The sequence below is a fragment of the Panicum virgatum genome, chromosome 4N, assembly GCF_016808335.1.
Source record: "Panicum virgatum strain AP13 chromosome 4N, P.virgatum_v5, whole genome shotgun sequence".
In the NCBI taxonomy this organism is placed as follows: Eukaryota; Viridiplantae; Streptophyta; class Magnoliopsida; order Poales; family Poaceae; genus Panicum; species Panicum virgatum.
This window is the reverse complement of record NC_053148.1, coordinates 20768231-20785351: the sequence shown is the minus strand read 5'-3', so window position 1 is coordinate 20785351 and position 17121 is coordinate 20768231. Positions and strand designations below refer to the sequence as shown.

Sequence of the window (17121 nt, the reverse complement as noted above, 5' to 3'; positions counted from 1 at the left end):
TCACTCTTAGCGGCAGCACACACTCTTCGCCATGCCATGCATTATAGTTTATTGTGACAACATACGTGCCGTCTACCTCTCCAACAATCCGGTTTAGCACTAACGTACCAAGCATGTGGAGGTTGACCTGCACTTTGTTTGAGTTCATGTTTCTCTCGATCATATCCACATACTCCTTGTACCGACGACATCCTTGTATGCCGATATCTTCACCTTGGGCATCACGACCTCTAGAAATTCTTCCTGGAGTTTTCGATCTAGCCTGAACGTCTATGATGCTGCCACTCAGGCTGCTGGGAGTGATAGCTTGTATTATATTTTGTACTTGTGATGCTGCCACTCAGACTGCGGAGGAGTGATAGCATGTATTATATTTCGTACTTGTGCAACGCATGGCTTTGTAGCTTTTTCTCTCTCCTATATAGCACCAACATACCAAGCGTGTTGAGGTTGACCTGCACTCTGTTCAAGATCATGTTGCTCTTGATCATGTCCTCCTAATTTCCTGAACGTATGCGATGCTGCCACTCAGACTACGGGGAGTGATAGCTTCTATTATATTTTGTACTCGCGATGCTGCCGCTCAGACTGCGGGGGAGTGATAGCATGTATTATATTTCGTACTTGTGCAACACATGGATCTGTAGCTTCTCCTTTCTCCTATATAGTACCCAACTGCAGTATGTAATTATTCACCAAGGGCCTCCCGACCTATGTCTTCCAGGAGTTTCGATCCAGCCTGAACATATGCGATGTTGCCACTAGGGGAGTGATAGCTTGTATTATAATTTGTACTTGTGCAACGCATGGCTCTGTAGCTTGTCCTCTGTCCTATATACATGTACCCAACTGCAGTATGTAATTATTCCATCCAATTACGTTTACAATACAGAGATATATACATACGCGCTCAGCCTAAAGACACTAGGCTGGCTTATTCAACACCAAGCTAACACCGAAATAAGCGCAGCATTGCTAACAACACAGACGACGGCGGTAGATCGGGCTCACCGAAATAACTTGATCAGCATTGAGCCAGATGTGCCATGTTCTACCTACGTGCTTATTAACCGTGGCTCGGCATGCAGCACCAGCGGCTTTGCCATGAAAATGTTGTGTCTCCCCTCGCTGAGATCGACGGCCGCCATCCCGGCCGGCTTCCTCCAGGAGAAGCCCTGCAAGAGCCTGGCAAAGAGCATGAGGGTCATAGCTGTACCGAGCGAGGTGGCGATGCAGCCACGGCGACCGATGCTGAACACTACGTGAGAAAACACAGATTTGTAACGGGCACGGATGGCCCTTCCGTAACGGGCCTAGCAACCGTTACTGTTATCGGGTTACAAATGACAGTATAAAGGTAACGGGCGCATGCCCGTTACACAGAGCACATAATCGTAACGTGCTCTAAACCTGGCCTGTTACAAAAAGCTATGACCCGTAACACAAACTTGAGTTTTCTGTGGGCCCACAAAGCAAAATTGTAAGGGGTGTCTATCAAACACCGTTACAAGTACTTATATTTTGTAACACCATGCTAACAAAGACTGTTACCTTTTATAATATAGGTGACGGTAGTTGTACGGAGCCCGTTACAATATGTGGTTACCCATGACCAAAGCGTGTCTTACATGGTCCCACTTGTCATATTTGGTAACGGTCAACTTGTGAAACCCATAACCATAGATTTATATAGGTAACGCGCATTTAGGAAAGCCCATTACAAACAGGTGTTACCCATAACCAAAGCGTCTTTTTCTGGTCCCACTGGTCAGATATGGTAACAGTTGTTAACATAGGCCCATTACTGAAATAGAATATAGGTAACCATTGTTTTGTAATACCCGTTACAAATAGATGTTACAATTGACCATGCGTCTCTATCTAGTCCCACTTGTCAGTTTCTGTAACGGTTTATGTTTAACACCCGTTACCATAATATTATATAGGTAACGCGTCGTTTTGGTGCCTGTTACCTATTATGTTTTAGGTAACGGGTTTTATTTGATGCCTGTTTCAAGCTCGGTGGTGTTTGTAACTCACTTTAGTTAATGCCCGTTACACATATATCTGCCACCCCAGCATTTGCCGCTTTTCTGGCTGCATCCTGAAACCAGTCAGGATTTGGCAGCCATCAGCAGACATCAGAGATCACACAACAAGCACATACACATGTATATACACATCAAGCACATATATAGATACACATGTACACATCATCAAGTTACACATGTACACATGTACACTGCTGGTTACAAGTTACAAGTATCAAGTTTAAAGGACACAGATTCTGAGCATCTAGAATGAACTCATGCGGCAGCATCTGCTGTAGGATCATAGAAGCAGCCCTTTGGGTCGATGATCTCCTTAAGAATGAATTCAGCCAACATCCCATGGACCATCTTTAGTGCATTTTGATCTGCCTGTTTGCTTGGTTTGAAATCCTGCATAATACAATTATTGAGAATACAATTAAATATCTGTTTCTGAATTAAAATGCAGAATGTGAGTAGAGACAAGGCTGATCAGTATATATACTTACAGAAGCCTTTTTCACATTGCACATGTCACATAGTAGCTCGTACATGTTAAATGCAACATAGAATCCACACGCCGTGCTCCCCGACGGCTGCTGAGAGCACTGCATGAAGAAGGTACAAAAATGACAAAGTTAAGGCGGTACAAAACACATATGAAGGCACTTTTAAAGAAAAACCAGGCTGTTACCGGGATATTTGTCTTGTGTGTGAGTTTAGGTTTGTTTTTTGATTTTTTTTCATCTTAGGATCAATGTACTCAGAATAGGCCCTGCATGATCAGCGATATTGATTAGAAACATTAAGAGTTGGAATTTTTGTGAACAAAACCTACAATATACTTACCAGTTGACAACAGTTACTACATCCTTGAACTTTCACATTGGAAAACCTTTAGAAGAATCCAAATACCAGACCACATTCCACTTCATCGCAATGATGACCAGTACCCAGTGGCTACTGGAGTTGAAGGCACCGACCACGTAGTCGTGATTCATAGCCTTTTTAATTGCTTGAATCACATCATTGCTCTTGAATTGAACCACTGTAGCCGAGAAAATTTGTGGGTCCAAAAAGCCAACATTGCATTTCATATCCTCAGCCAGTTTCATCATTTTCCTACAAATAAACAATTTATTAGCATGAGCTTGTTTGTAAAGAATTAAAGAATTTTTTTTAGATTGAAGGGACTTACAATGTCCAGCACCTCAACAAGCCAACATCCAGACTGTCCAAGTTTAAAAGGTCATACAAGTCATTGAATCCTAGTATCAATTGCAATTCACCGTTAGTATCAAAGCAGGATGCAGGCACCTTTGCAGAAATTTCAGTAGTACCATGCAGACCTTTTTGCATGACAAAAGCATGCAAGCCTTCACAACTTTCCCCAGCAATCTTTAAAGCCTCTTCTGACAACATAGGCTCACCAGGCTTGTATTTTGGATTAGCCATAGTCCAAGCAGCGCCAACGTCTATTTTTCTAGTCTGATGTTGGTCCATCTGCTGCTGTTGTTGTGGCTTGTGCAGCTGCGTTGTTTGGTTGAGCTGCTGGGTTGGAGTTTGGCTAAGCTGCTGCTGATTGGTTAGAGTTTGGCTTTCTATTAGCGGCTCCGACTTATTTTCAGGCTGATGTGGCCCCATTTTATTTTCAGGCTGCTGGCTGAGGTGCAGCATCTGCTGAGCCTCCTTTTGCTGACGCGGAGCTAAAGTAGCTCCATCTGAACCTGTACAAGCATTCTCTGTTGATGTTGCTGCAGAGTTTGGATCTCTAGACCTGGGTGGTACAAGAATTCTCTGCCTTGGCCACTATATGCGTTGCAAGAGAGAATCACCTATGGTTATGATTTCATCCCCTACTGGGATAGGAAGTTTGATGTGCCTTGCATTGGGCCACACATAAGTAGGTTGCACCACTGCATACCCACTCTGCACCGGTACTGTATGGCAAGTCTGTTGATTTGGATAGACAGTGGCTAATGCGAGCTCCATGTCACATCCGCCGCAATCCACAAGATTGCACTTAGTTGGCTCTGTCAGCTACTCTATTGTGTCCGGCTCATCAGGTGGTGGACCATCATTTTGTTCCTCGTCAATGTGCAAATCCTCCTCGCACCTACTATTGTTTCCAGTTTGGGTGAGGCATAGACCATCCAGTATGTGCACGCCTGCAACTCTCAGCAACTCCATAACTCTGGTGATTGCTTCACCAACGATCTCTTCCTTGTCCACATCAGACCTCCTCCTCTTTTTCTTCCTGTACATTCCAGCACACTCTTCGCCAAACCCTTTACCCTAGCCAAGTGAACTTGACACGCCTCGCACCCGACCGCTATGCTCTGGATTCTCAAGTGCCTCAGTAAGAACATCATTCTCCCTAACCCCGGTGAAAGAACCATCGCTAGCTTGAGCTGCAATTCTTTTCACCTTATCTGCTACTTCCGCCACCAGAGGGGAACTGAATGTTATGTTCCCACTTTCACTAGTGGCCTTCCCTGACCTTGCCCGCAGATATGGCCTCGAACGTCTAGGAAATTGCTCCCAAGGGTTCTCCTTTCCTTCTGCAGCTAGCTTTGTATCCTCCTCCTCCCACTCTTTCCTTTTACCATGATAACCTTTTCTGTCCATCTTGTGTGGCTTATTGTGCTTGGCTCTCTTCTCTTTCATCTCCTGGCTCACATGGTCAAACAATGGAGAATTAGTTGAATCCACAAACTCCTCCCAGTCTTCCTGCTTTAAAAAGGGGTGCTTCTCATAGGGAAGCTCGTCTTGCCGAACAAAATCTACTCTTAAATGCGACTTGAATCGCCGCTGCAAACTTGCAATCTCTTTCATAGCTGCCTTAAATGCTTTATCGCGAGCAGTTGTGGACAGATCAGCTTGGTACTCTAGTTTTTCCTCCAAAATAGTGAACAGATCTCTCCTCTGTTCTGGTGTGTGATCCTCAGCATTTGTGTTGATTGACACCCTCTCTCGGGCAATGAGGCCACAGACCGTAACGAATCTTTTCCTCGCAGCATCTGGGGTAGACCAACAATCATCATCAAGTCCAGTTGCAGTCACTTTGTCCTCTGGCCATTTAGTTTGTGTTCGTGACTTGCGTGCTCGAGTGCTATTCCCAGCAGTTTGTGAGGAGTGAGCCTGTGAAGCAGCTGCACTGTTGAAATTTGCATCATTTGACTCAGGTGCATTGTTGCCCTGTGTACCAGGTTCACTATCACCAGTGGAACTTGCTGATGAGGCCGACTGCATAGATTATATACAAGTGTGTCAGTAGAGCAACATAAGTAAGGCTGCAAAGCATCAATAATTATATAATAGTTGGGGATAGGTACTAACCATTTTGACAGTGGCAAGCAGTGCTTATATATCAAAGCAATGAAGTGTAGATTCTATGGTCTTTTGGCAAGAATAGGATAGAGCAATCAGTTAGTATAATTATGACAGGAAAAAAACTATACATCAAGACAATAGCAAAAAGGTGGCGAGATATGAAATAAAGAGACACCCCTAAACAACTAAACCACAGCTAAAAAAATTTGTTGTTCTTTTCAATTGCAGATGAGGACTGCTAATCCTATGTGAAATGACCCTAAACAACAACAAAATAGCATGTCTCCCTAATAGCATAAAAATTGAAGTGGCATTTCACTCTAATATAGGCAATTTCTAGGTTCTGTAACTAATATAGGCAATTTCTACCCAAAACCACATCAAAGTGGCATTTCTCCCTAGTAGCACAAAAATGTCTAACTAGTTCGTGTAACTAATATAGGCAATTCCTACCCAAAACCATAGCAAAGTAGCATGTGAGAGCAAAAACTGTGAATACGTTCACTAATGCATCATCCCTAATGATGCAGTAGGACACTTTCACTCCTCATGAAGTCACCGCTCATTAATTGGCCAAATTGGATCATTCTAGACTCTAAAATTGGAGGAAGGAGCCCTTACCTCTGTCGCGAGGTGGCTGTGTCGCGTCGTTGCCTGAGGTGGCCGGGTCGCCGTCGCTGGGATACGTCGTCGTCGGCAGGAGCCACCTCGCCATCGTCATGGCAGGAGCCGTCTCGCCGTCGTCAAGGCAGGAGCCGGCTCGCCGTCGTCATGCTAGGCGCCGCCTCACCGGCGTCGGGTTGGGTTAGGGTTTCAAACCCTAGCTGCGACGACGCGAGGAGGAACAAAGTAGAGGAGAGGCGCCGGGAGGAGAAGGCGAGTGGCGCGGAGGAGTAGGGCAGGAGGCGAGTCGCGCGGAGGAGGAGCGCAGGGCCAGAGGAGGAGAGCAGGGGCGCCGGAGGAGGAGGAGAGGAGGGCGGCGGAGGAGGAGAAGAGAAGAGGATTTGATTTGGTTCGGCGGCGGAGAAGCAGTTTGTTTTGGGCTACAGACGCTGACGCGTGGGCTCGTGGCCAAGGCACGCAAGGCGGTTCCAAAATTTCAGCCGGCTGGTGCCTCTGGTTTGATTTGGCCTGTGACGCTGACGCGTGGGCCCGAAATCATTTTTTTCAAACTAAAATTTGAACCTTCAAATGACTAAGCTACTTTAGTTCAAAAATTCAACAAAAAATGTTTCTGGAAAGATAAAAATAGAGGTAACAATCGAAAATATGGATCACCCTTGGATCTGCTATGTTTTGTTCACAACTCAAAAACAAAAACAGCCCAAATTGAATGTTCCATTAATTTTAGAGTTCAGAAAACAGCCCCTAAAAATTCATTAAAAATGTCAACAATTCATCATTTGACATATAGTATTTGAATAAAATAACATAATTTATAGTTCTGTACTAAGAATGTAACTTACTTTACAATATGATGCATCTTGTATAAATTAATATGATATAACAATTTTAATAACATCTTAACTTGGTCTAAAAGTTCTACAAATTGATGTGGCAACATAATTTGGGTCCCTAAGCTTTACATAAAAATTTCAAATGGATTCGATGAAGGAAGAATATGCATTGTGTACAAATGCCTACATCTTCCACATAGTTCCATGCAATGTTACGCCAAGATTGAAGTCTTCCATACTTTACCACATGTTCGAACTCGTATGCATGTCAAATTTCAACATAACCTTTTCCTCACCTTAATATTGCAAAATACGATGAAGTACAAGGCAATGGTAGTGTCAAACAAATGTGTTTTCTAATATCTATTTAGGTCAAACAAGGTCAGGTATAGAAATAGAATCTGATAAATTGAATATGTACTTGAAATCATCATTAAAGGAAGGAGGGTGATTTTAGAAAAATTCAGGAAAAAACATTGAATTTGGATTCCGTATGACCGAGTAATACCAGTTACAAATTTTAATTGTAGATTAAAAGGACAAATGGCAACCTGGGCAATAGAACTAGGCCAATCGTGCGCTGCCACCGGGCCCCGAGGCTACCGCGTGCTGCCACCTGGCCCGTAGCGTAGAACTAAGTAAAAAAATAGAAAACTCAGTAGAGTGCAACAAACAACGAAGTGGCGGAGTGGTAGTGCTTGAACCTCATGAAGTGCTGGTCTCGGGTTCGAATCCCACCACTGACACTCTTTTTTGGAGGTTTTTTTTCGGTCGACAAAACATCAAAAAATTTTGGGCGCGCTGCCCTGATTCAAACCGCGGCCGACCTGATCCACACTGAAAAGCCTTTCTGCTGCGCTATGCGGGTAAGTTCATTTAGTCAGCAGTTTGAAATGTATCTATACAAATAGTAACTGTATTGGTAACGGTCACATTAATGCCCGTTACCAATGCTCCAGGCCAGACTCTATAACCCACACCCCGCAGCCTCTGGATCCCTCCGCCTCTTTGTCTTCCTCTCCTCTTCATCTCCCTCGATCCCTCCGCCTCTTCCTCTTCCTCTTCCTCTACTCGTCGTCTCCCTCTTCGTCTCCGGTGGCGATGTCTCCACGCAAGCGGCATGCTTTGGTCTCCCTGCAACTCCGGGAGGACGGCCGTTGGATCCCGGGGAAGAAGCTAGGCGCGGCATACTCGAGCACGAGGAAGAAGGCGGCCGCGGGGATGAAGGCCCGTGCGGGGAAGAAGGCCCGTGCGGGGAAGAAGGCCCGCGCAGGGAAGGCGCCGGCGGCTACGAAGTCGGCCGCGGGGACGGCGGGCGCGGGGACGAAGACCCGCGTGGGGAAAGCGGTCACGGCTACAGCGGCCACGGCGGGACGGTGGCCGCGGGGACCACTCCTGCCCTTACCCCCAAGGTGGAAGTGACCGAAGAGGAGCCGGCGCCGGGACCCCTCCAGCCCTACCTGCCGGGCTTCGGGCCCAAGATGGAGGACGGCGACGCTTCCCACTCCACCCCGCCGCCGCTGCTGCTGACTGCGGGGAAGGGCCCTTCCAATGCGTCTCAGGTAATCCTTGCAACGAAATCTACAAGTTTTGTTAGATGCAAAACATCAGAATCTGTCCACATTTTAATCTATGAAAAAGAATAGAATAAATAGCCCATAAATGTTCTGGTAGTTTAGTTTAGTGACTAGGCTTGATTTTTGGGTATGTTAAGCTTAGTGTTGTTAGAAACACCTGGTAAAAATATGAACTCTATTTGAACTCGTTTACTTACTTAAATGGTAAAGATTCTTAAATCTACTAGTGAACTTCATATATTAATGCTGGTAGACCTAGTCATAGTTTAGCTCTGAAATTTTTACTGGATGAACATGTTACTGAGATCTTGCTGATATATAAGTTAGAGAATTTTTAGATCTTGTTTGCCATATATCTAGATTTAATTCATGGTATTTAGTTTCTGTTTGATAAACTTTGTCATGCAGGTACCTTTTGATCAGATGACCATCATGCAGTTGCACAACACCTTAGCAGACTCACATGAGAGGGTGGTGGCACTTCAAGATGAGCTTGCTGGGGAGAGAGGAAGGAAGAAGGCCATTGAGAGTGCACTGAAAGCAGCGATCAAGGCTCAGAGAGGTGGCATAAACATCTAATCCACCAGGCCTGTTTTCATTTTTGTTTGGATTCCAATGGCCATGTCTGATTTTGGTAGACTGTGTAATGGCCATGTTCTTAGGCTAGAGGTTGACCAAGGCACACTGAACTGGTCCATGCCTGTGTGTGCCTCATATACTTTCTAATTGCCCATGTTCTAAGGCACACCGATTTTGTCCATTTCTGTGTGTGCCCAATTAGTCATGTGCTCCTGCTAATATATATATATGTACATGTGAAAAACTGAAGGGTCTGTGTATATATATATATATATATATATATATATATATATATATATATATATATATATATATATATATATATATATATATGTTATGTGATCTCTAAAAAAGAGCTGTGTCATGTGTCATGTGTTCTGTGCTCTGTAATCTGTGTTCTGTGATCTGATCTCTAAAAGCCATACTGGGAATTGTGTCATACGTAACGGGCACATTCGTAAGGCCCGTTACGAATGACTAATTTGTAACAGGCACATTCGTAATGCCCGTTACCAATGACCAACTATACAATGCAACAGACAGAATGTAACAGACTGGATATTACCAAGTCAAGCATGTGATCTGAATATTACCAAGTCAAGCATGTCTGAATATTACCAATCACCAATCACCATGTCTGAATTTACCACATCATATATTACAAATGGATTCAAAAATCACCAATCCACATCATATATTACAAATGGATTCAAAAATCACCAATCCACATCATATATTACAAATGGATTCAAAAATCACCAATCCACATACAAAGTCAACAAAAAAGGCTCAATTTCCACAATACATACATCAAGCTTGCTTTTTCCTTGCTTTACGGACTTTGATGGTTTCTCGATGGTCGCGTCGCAAGTATGGTGTTTTTTCATCTGCCAAGAGTCGGGGCACGTATTTCATCAAATTGGTTGTATTCCTCCTCCTCAACAACATTTTCAACCCCAACAATCCTTTTTTTCCCAGGCATAACCACATACCAGTTTTTCTTTGCAAGGGCGGGTACATAGAACACCTGCTGCACATCCTTGGCTAGGACAAATGGTTCATCTTTGTAACCAAAAACACGTAGATCAACACTAACAAACCCATATTTGTCCTAGGTCACACCTTTCTTACCATTGACCCATCGGCACCGAAATAGGGCTACCTTCAATCCAACATAGTCAAGTTCCCATATCTCCTCTATCTGACCATAATATGTGTCTGTCTCCATGTTGTTGTCGACGGTATCAACACGCACACCACTATTTTGATAGATGCTCTTGGCATCCTGGGCCATGGTGTAGAAAGCGAATCCATTGATATCATATGCTTGGTATGTTGTAATAGTGAATAATGGCCCCGCTGCTAGTTTTCTTATCTCATGATCGGTTATAGCAGTGCTGCCTTTCTGGACATAATCTCGAAACCAAGTGTTAAAGCCTTGCATGTGCTTCTTTGCAACCCAAGCCTCATTTCGATTAGGATTACCTTCACGTAGGTGTCGCAAATGCTCGTTGACATACGGTGTAACTATGTCGGTCTGTTGTAGCACGATGAAATGAGCCTTGTTGAAGGAATCTCGACCTGGAGTGATTGACTTTTTGCCCAAGGTCCCAACACCTGCAATCCTACCTTCATGCCGTGAATGAGGCACACCAATGGGGTTTTGGGGGTCCATATAACCCATGGCCCACTCCACTACTTCGATGGTACCATAGCCACGAACCATGGCTCCCTCAGGAAAAGACCGGTTATGTACCAAAGATTTGAGGAAGCCATAGAACCTCTCATAAGGAAACATTTGATGAAGGTAAGATGGGCCAAGGTAGAAGATCTCCTTCGCAAGATGTGCTGTTAAATGGACCATGAGATCAAAGAATGTTGGTGGAAAAGTAGTCTCAAGCAAGCATAGGGTCTCAAAATGCCTTTTCTGTAACCTCGATAGTGCATCCATGTCAATCACCTTCTATTCTATTGCATTGAAGAAAAAGCACAAGCTCATGACAGCCTCACGAACCAGTACTGTCTTGATACCTCTAAGTGCAACAGGCAGAAGAGTTGTCATCAACACATGGCAATCATGAGATTTCATCAAGTGGAAATTCATTTTCATGTCCTTCACCGACACTAGCCTCTTGAAGTTCGATGAGTAACCTGAAGGTACTTTCAAACCATGCAAAAACTCATAGAATTCTTTTCTCTCCGTCATTGACAATGTGGTTGCAGCTACAGGAAGGACCGTCCCCGTGTCTGTTTCCTCTGCATAGAGCTCTGGCTTAATGCCCATATCTTTCATATCCTCCCTTGCATTTTCATGATCTTTTCCTTTGCCCCTCTGTTGTAACAATGTTCCACACATGCTCTCACACACATTCTTCTTGATGTGCATGGTGTCAATCGAATGACGCACATCCAACAGTTGCCAATATTCTAGCTCCCATAATATTGATTTTTTGTTCCACATCCCCTGCTCCTCTTCTTCTTCACCATCTCGCTTCTTTCTTTTGCCAAAGATAGCATCCTTAGGTAATTCCTCAATAGTTTTGATGCCTTTGACTTGCAAGTGGACCTCCATTCCAGACACATGCTGAGGCGCCATTCGATTCTCCTTTTCCCCATCAAACTGACAATCCATGTTCCTGTATGGATGTTTCTTATGGAGGAAACGACGGTGCCCCAAAAAGACGAATTTCTTCGACTTTCTCAACCACAATGAGTAGGTTTCATCTAAGCAGTGGGGGCAAGCTTCACCTTCCCTTTTACTCTGCCCAAAGAGGTTGCGATGAGCCGGGTTGTCGTTGATGGTGGTGAACAACATGGCGTGTAACATAAAGTCCTTACGCTCAAACTCATCCCAAACATCCTTCACACCAGGCTTACAAAGTGTCTGCAGGTCATCAACCAAGGGCCTCAAGTACAAATCAATACGGTCACCGGGTTGCTTTGGCCCCGAGACCAAGATTGACAACATCAAGTATTTACGTTTCTTGCAGAGCCACGGTGGAAGGTTCAACACTGACAACACGACAGGCCAGGTGCTATGCGTTGAACTCTGATTACCGAATGTGTTCACCCCATCTGTGCTCATAGCGAACCGAATGTTCCTGCAATCTTCTTCAAACCAAGGAAAGTGGGCATCAATGTTACCCCACTGTGCTGCATCTGTTGGGTGCCTAAGCTTGCCATCCCCGGTCTTGTTACGACCTTCCTTATGCCAACGCAAGAGTTGGGCCTCCTTTCGTGTGGCAAACATGCGTTTCAAGCGGGGAATGAGTGAAAAATACCATGCCACCCTCACAGGACCCCTCTGTTACCCTTCCTACCTCTGATCTCCATGGGCTTGTTCCCGTCCTCAGCATTATTATCTCTGCCATCTTTTGTCCTCTTGAAACGACCGAACCCACACTTAGGGCAATTGTCAAGGTCCTCATACTCTCCACGGAACAACACACAGCTATTCTTAACATGCATGTATTCTTTCCACCTCTAAACCCAAAGGACAGATTATCTTCTTAGCCTCATAGACTGACCCGGCCACTTGGTTTCCCTCTGGTAGCATGTCTTTTAGCAGATCCAATAGTTGTTTGAAACTTTTGTCCGTCCAACCATGACTTGCCTTAAGCTGCAGAAGATTAAGATCACCAGAAAGCCGAGAGTACTTGTGACAACCAGGGTACAGAGGTTTCTTTGAATCTTCGACAAATTGCTTCAGCCTCGATAATTTTGAAGATGTGTACACGCCCTGAAACTCAACATCTCTCAACATTTGATCAACATTGTTCACACGAGGCAGTAAATCATCATAGTTGAAACCAATAACTTCTTGGTCAGTCATTTCCTCAGGCTGCATCACGCCCGGTGGGAATGCTTCATCTTCCTCAAAGTCATAATTGCCACATTCTTCTTCTCCTATAATAATGACAAATCAAAGAGTTAATCCATTATGCTCTACCCTGTAACAATGAGAAATCAATGAGTAAAGTCAATAGTTACTCGTTTCACCTTCATTATGGACTTCAGCATGGCGTCGCGCTACATCTTCATTAAGGCATCCATCTTCGTCTTCATTAAGGCCTTCCTCACCATGCTTGTTCCAACACATGTAATTCTTTTTGAATCCACATGTGATCAAATGATGGAAAATGTTGTCCCGTTGTCCAAACTTCTTCTGGTTCAGACAGTCAACACAGGGGCAATGCATTGAAGGCACACTCCGATTTCTCATGTCCGCCTCTGCTTGAGCAAGGAAACCATTAACCCCACTTAGGAAGGTCTCCCAAACTCGGGGCTGACTGTACATCCAAGTCTGATCAACCGCCATCTACAAGATGTTTTGTTCATTTCATATTGGTCAAATTTGTACTATGAAACAAAGTGTTACAAAGGCTTTAGCAAAAACTTGAAAACATGGATCAACAAGAGTATTTTGGTTGTATTTGATAAATATTTATTCTACTAGAGGTTTGCCAACTACTTGGGAGGATTAGGAGGCTCAAATTACATACCCTCTCAATGTGCTGCTGTAGGAGCGTCTGGGAGGGAACACGGTGGCGCGACGGAGCCACGTGGTGGAGCCAAGCTGCCGTAGGGGTCACCGGTGGAGCCAAGTGGAGCAGAGGCACCGGCAGGGTCGCCGGTAGAGCCAAGTGGAGCCAACTCGCAGTAGAGGCGGCCCGAGGTCACAGCAGAGGCGCCGGCGGCGGTCGCAGAGCAGAGTAGCGGCAGTCGATGGTCCGGGCGAGCAGAGGCACCGCCGGCGGTCGCAGAGCAGAGCAGAGGCGCCGGTGGGCGCAGCAGAGGAGTAGCGCGGCGGGCGCTGGTGGTGGTGGAGCCGGAGTACGACCAGTCGCAGCAGAGACACCGCCGGTGGGCATAGCAGCGAAGGACCACCGGTGCCGGGTGGACGACGCCGGCGATCGAGAGACTACAGTGCTAGAATGATGCCGCACGTCAATCATTGCTAAATTGCTCCACCTCAATCATTGCTAGACAATTTGTAACGGGCGTTGAGAAACTTACGTAACGGGTTCTCTCCCATGTTACGAAAATAAGACATCGGTACCGGCCATAGCAGACTGTTACTCATGTCTGAGCCATTCGTAACGGGCGTTGAGCAACATATGAAATGGGTGCTCTCCCACATTACGAAAACAAGATATCGGTAACGGTCATAGCAGACTGTTACTCATGTCAGTGCCATTCGTAACGGGGGTTAAACCAACCGTTACGCATTTTGGTATTTTTAGTAACGGTCTTTAACAAACCGTTACTAATAATGTCCCCATTCGTAACGGTTGCGTGCAGATACCGTTACGGCCTAGAATCCAGTAACAGTCTTTACTTATGACTGTTACTATTGTTGATTATTAGTAACGGGCATTGTGGTGGCGTGGTCGGGCTGGGCCCTACCAGGATTATTGGTAACACGCGTTGTTTATGGTCTGTTACAGTTTTACTTCTTTGTAATGGGCTTCTAGAGCCCGTTACTAAAGCCGTGTTACCTATTTGAGGTTTTCACGTAGTGGAAAGAGATGATCCGCAGGTCGTTCTCAGTGAGCGTGACACTCGCCGGATCCGCCGGGATATGGCGGTCGGGATTGAAGTGGAGTGGGTCATCCCAGACGTCAGGGTTGCGGCCGAGGCCAATGCGGTTAAGGATGACGTGGCTTCCCTTGGGGATGTGGTAGCCGGCGACGTGGCATCAGTGAGCGCAATGTGGGGTACATTGAATGGCACGACGGGGTGGAGGCGGAATGCCTTTCGGATGCAGGACTTTACGTAGTTGAGCCGCGGGATGTCGGACTCCTGCACTAGCCGGTCCCGGCCGACGACGCCGTCGATCTCCTCCACCGCCTTCTTCAGCATGTCTGGGATGTTCACCATTTCGGCTAGAGCCCACTCCACCGCGTTGGACAGGCTGTCCATAGCCGCGAACGTGATGTCCTGCGACAGAACTTTGACCACCTCGATGGTGAGCACCAGTTTGGCCTCGGCATCCTCAAGGGTTATGAGCACGTCGAGGAAGTCCTCGAGCCCCTGCTTCTCTCTGCTCTTCCACTGCCTCCACTGCTCGTCGATCAACACATCGGGCAGCCTGGTCATCATCTCGATGGCCTCCCTGACCATCTTCTCGTGGCCGTCGAGGTCGAGGCCCAGCAGCCATGGCAGGTAGTCGGAGACGCAGAAGGCATAGACGAGCCCTAGGTAGGCGAAGACTGCGTCCACGTGCTGCACCTCCAGCGGGCTAGGCCCGCCGTCGGGCTGTGGCTCGCCGAAGTAGCGCGTGCCGAAGACGAGGCGGCGGACGACATTTGCACAGTAGTGTCGTGCCACGTGCCTAACGTCAACGGTGGCGCCGCCGGACCCCGCTCCGGCGAGGTTGTAGACGTAGCAGGTGAGGTTGTTGGCCTCGTCGGCGCGCTTGTCGTGGAGCCACTTGTGACGGGAGGGGCAGACGATCTCGGAGGTGAGCACGCATCGCATCTTCCTCCACTGGCCGGTGGTCGCTGTAGGGGGACATTATGGCGCCCATGTAGCCTCTGCTGAATGTCTCGGAGGCGAAGGTCAGCGGCCGGAAGATGAAGTTGGTGTCATGCCTCTTGAGCACCTCACATGCGATATTGGGGCAGGTGATGGCGATGACGTGGACGCCGCCTAGCTTCACGCATGCGATGCCGCTGCCCGTCCTCTCCAGAACGTGGTGGATCCACCGGAACGCAGGCTTGCCGCTGAGCACCATCTCACCTTGTGTGCCTTTGTCAGAGTATGTTCATAGTCCGAGGGTAAGCTTTTCGGTTGTGGTGGGTTGTCTAGTCTCGCGAGAAGCTTTTTCCCTAATTCTAGAGGTACCTTTTCCCTCGGCGGGGGGACTTTAGGCTTCAACTGTTCTTTTATATATTGAGCTATCTCCTCTTCCAACTTCTCAGCGGTCTTCTCGTAGGTCAATTTTCTTTCGACCGTTTTCTTCTTCTTCTTTGAGGGTCCAGCCGCTGGGAGGGATGCTGCCTTTTTCTTTCCTTTTTCTGGTGTAGGAGGAGTTGGAGTACTCGTGGCCCTTTGCGCCGGCGGAGACGGTGGTGAGGGAGCTGGTTGTGGGGACGGCGGTGAGGGAGGCCGCGGAGACGGGCGATCGGTCTACACGGGAACAGTTGTGCTTGCAGTAAGTTTGATGTCTGCCTTGCACCATAGAACGATCCCGTGCATTGCGTCTCCCAATGTCTTCTCTCCATCCCCTCCAACGAAGTCGAGCTCAAGATCCTCATTGTTTCCAACAATCTGCTCGACTGAGACGGAGGTGTAGCCAGGGGGGATCGGCCTTCCATGAATTGTAGTACAAGGATTCAGGGGCAGGGCTGACCCGTATGCGACATGAATGGATATATTCTTTGCTCACACATGAAGCTCGTACGATGTCGGTATGGTGACATCATCCACTGGATACCTCTGGTCATCTACCGCCGTTGGCTCAATCTGGGGTTGCTGTTCAGCTTGTACGTCGGGCGCAGCCGTGGATGCACAGCTGCTGCGTCGCTGAGAGGCCGGGCTTATCACAACATCCGGGTGAAACCAGCAGTGCCCCTTTGGCTCAGAGCTAGCACAATTGCCTCATTGACCCTGGCGTCCATCTGAGATTCCAGGGATGCAACCTTCCTGTTCATCTCTTCTTGTATGGCACGGAGTTTCTCTTCTTGTTCGGCTTTGCTCTTTCGGTGAGTCTTGTAAGAGGAATCTCCGGCCCAAGCAACTTTCCATGGGACCACGCCGATGCCGCGGTAATGAGGACGTGGGTTCCCGATCTTCCGTCAGGTTCTGGATAACTCTCGTTGTAGGCGGAGTGAGACACACCGATCCGGCTTCAGATCCTAAGACCCGAATCCAGCAATCTTAGCACCACAACTCCTCTGGTTATCAACCGTGTCACAACCCGGTTGACCTCGCCAAGAAGGCTAATCCCTGCAAGCGCAACGAAGAACACAAGCAAGAACTCGAAAGAACGCAGCTCAATTGAAGTGACTCTGTAGATGAAAGATTAATCTCAAGTTGGGGTCTCACAAACCGACACGGCGGCGAAACTGTTCTCGACAGAATAATCTAAGCAAAACCCAAGTAACCTAATGACGACTGCTGTGTATATAGAAGAGAGAGGCT

General features: G+C 46.7%; 1 pseudogene; it reads right to left on the bottom strand.

Moving 5' to 3' along the window:
• Positions 1–1055: 1055 nt before the first annotated feature.
• LOC120669226 lies at positions 1056–15712 on the bottom strand (annotated as a pseudogene).
• Between the last annotated feature and the right edge of the window lie 1409 nt (positions 15713–17121).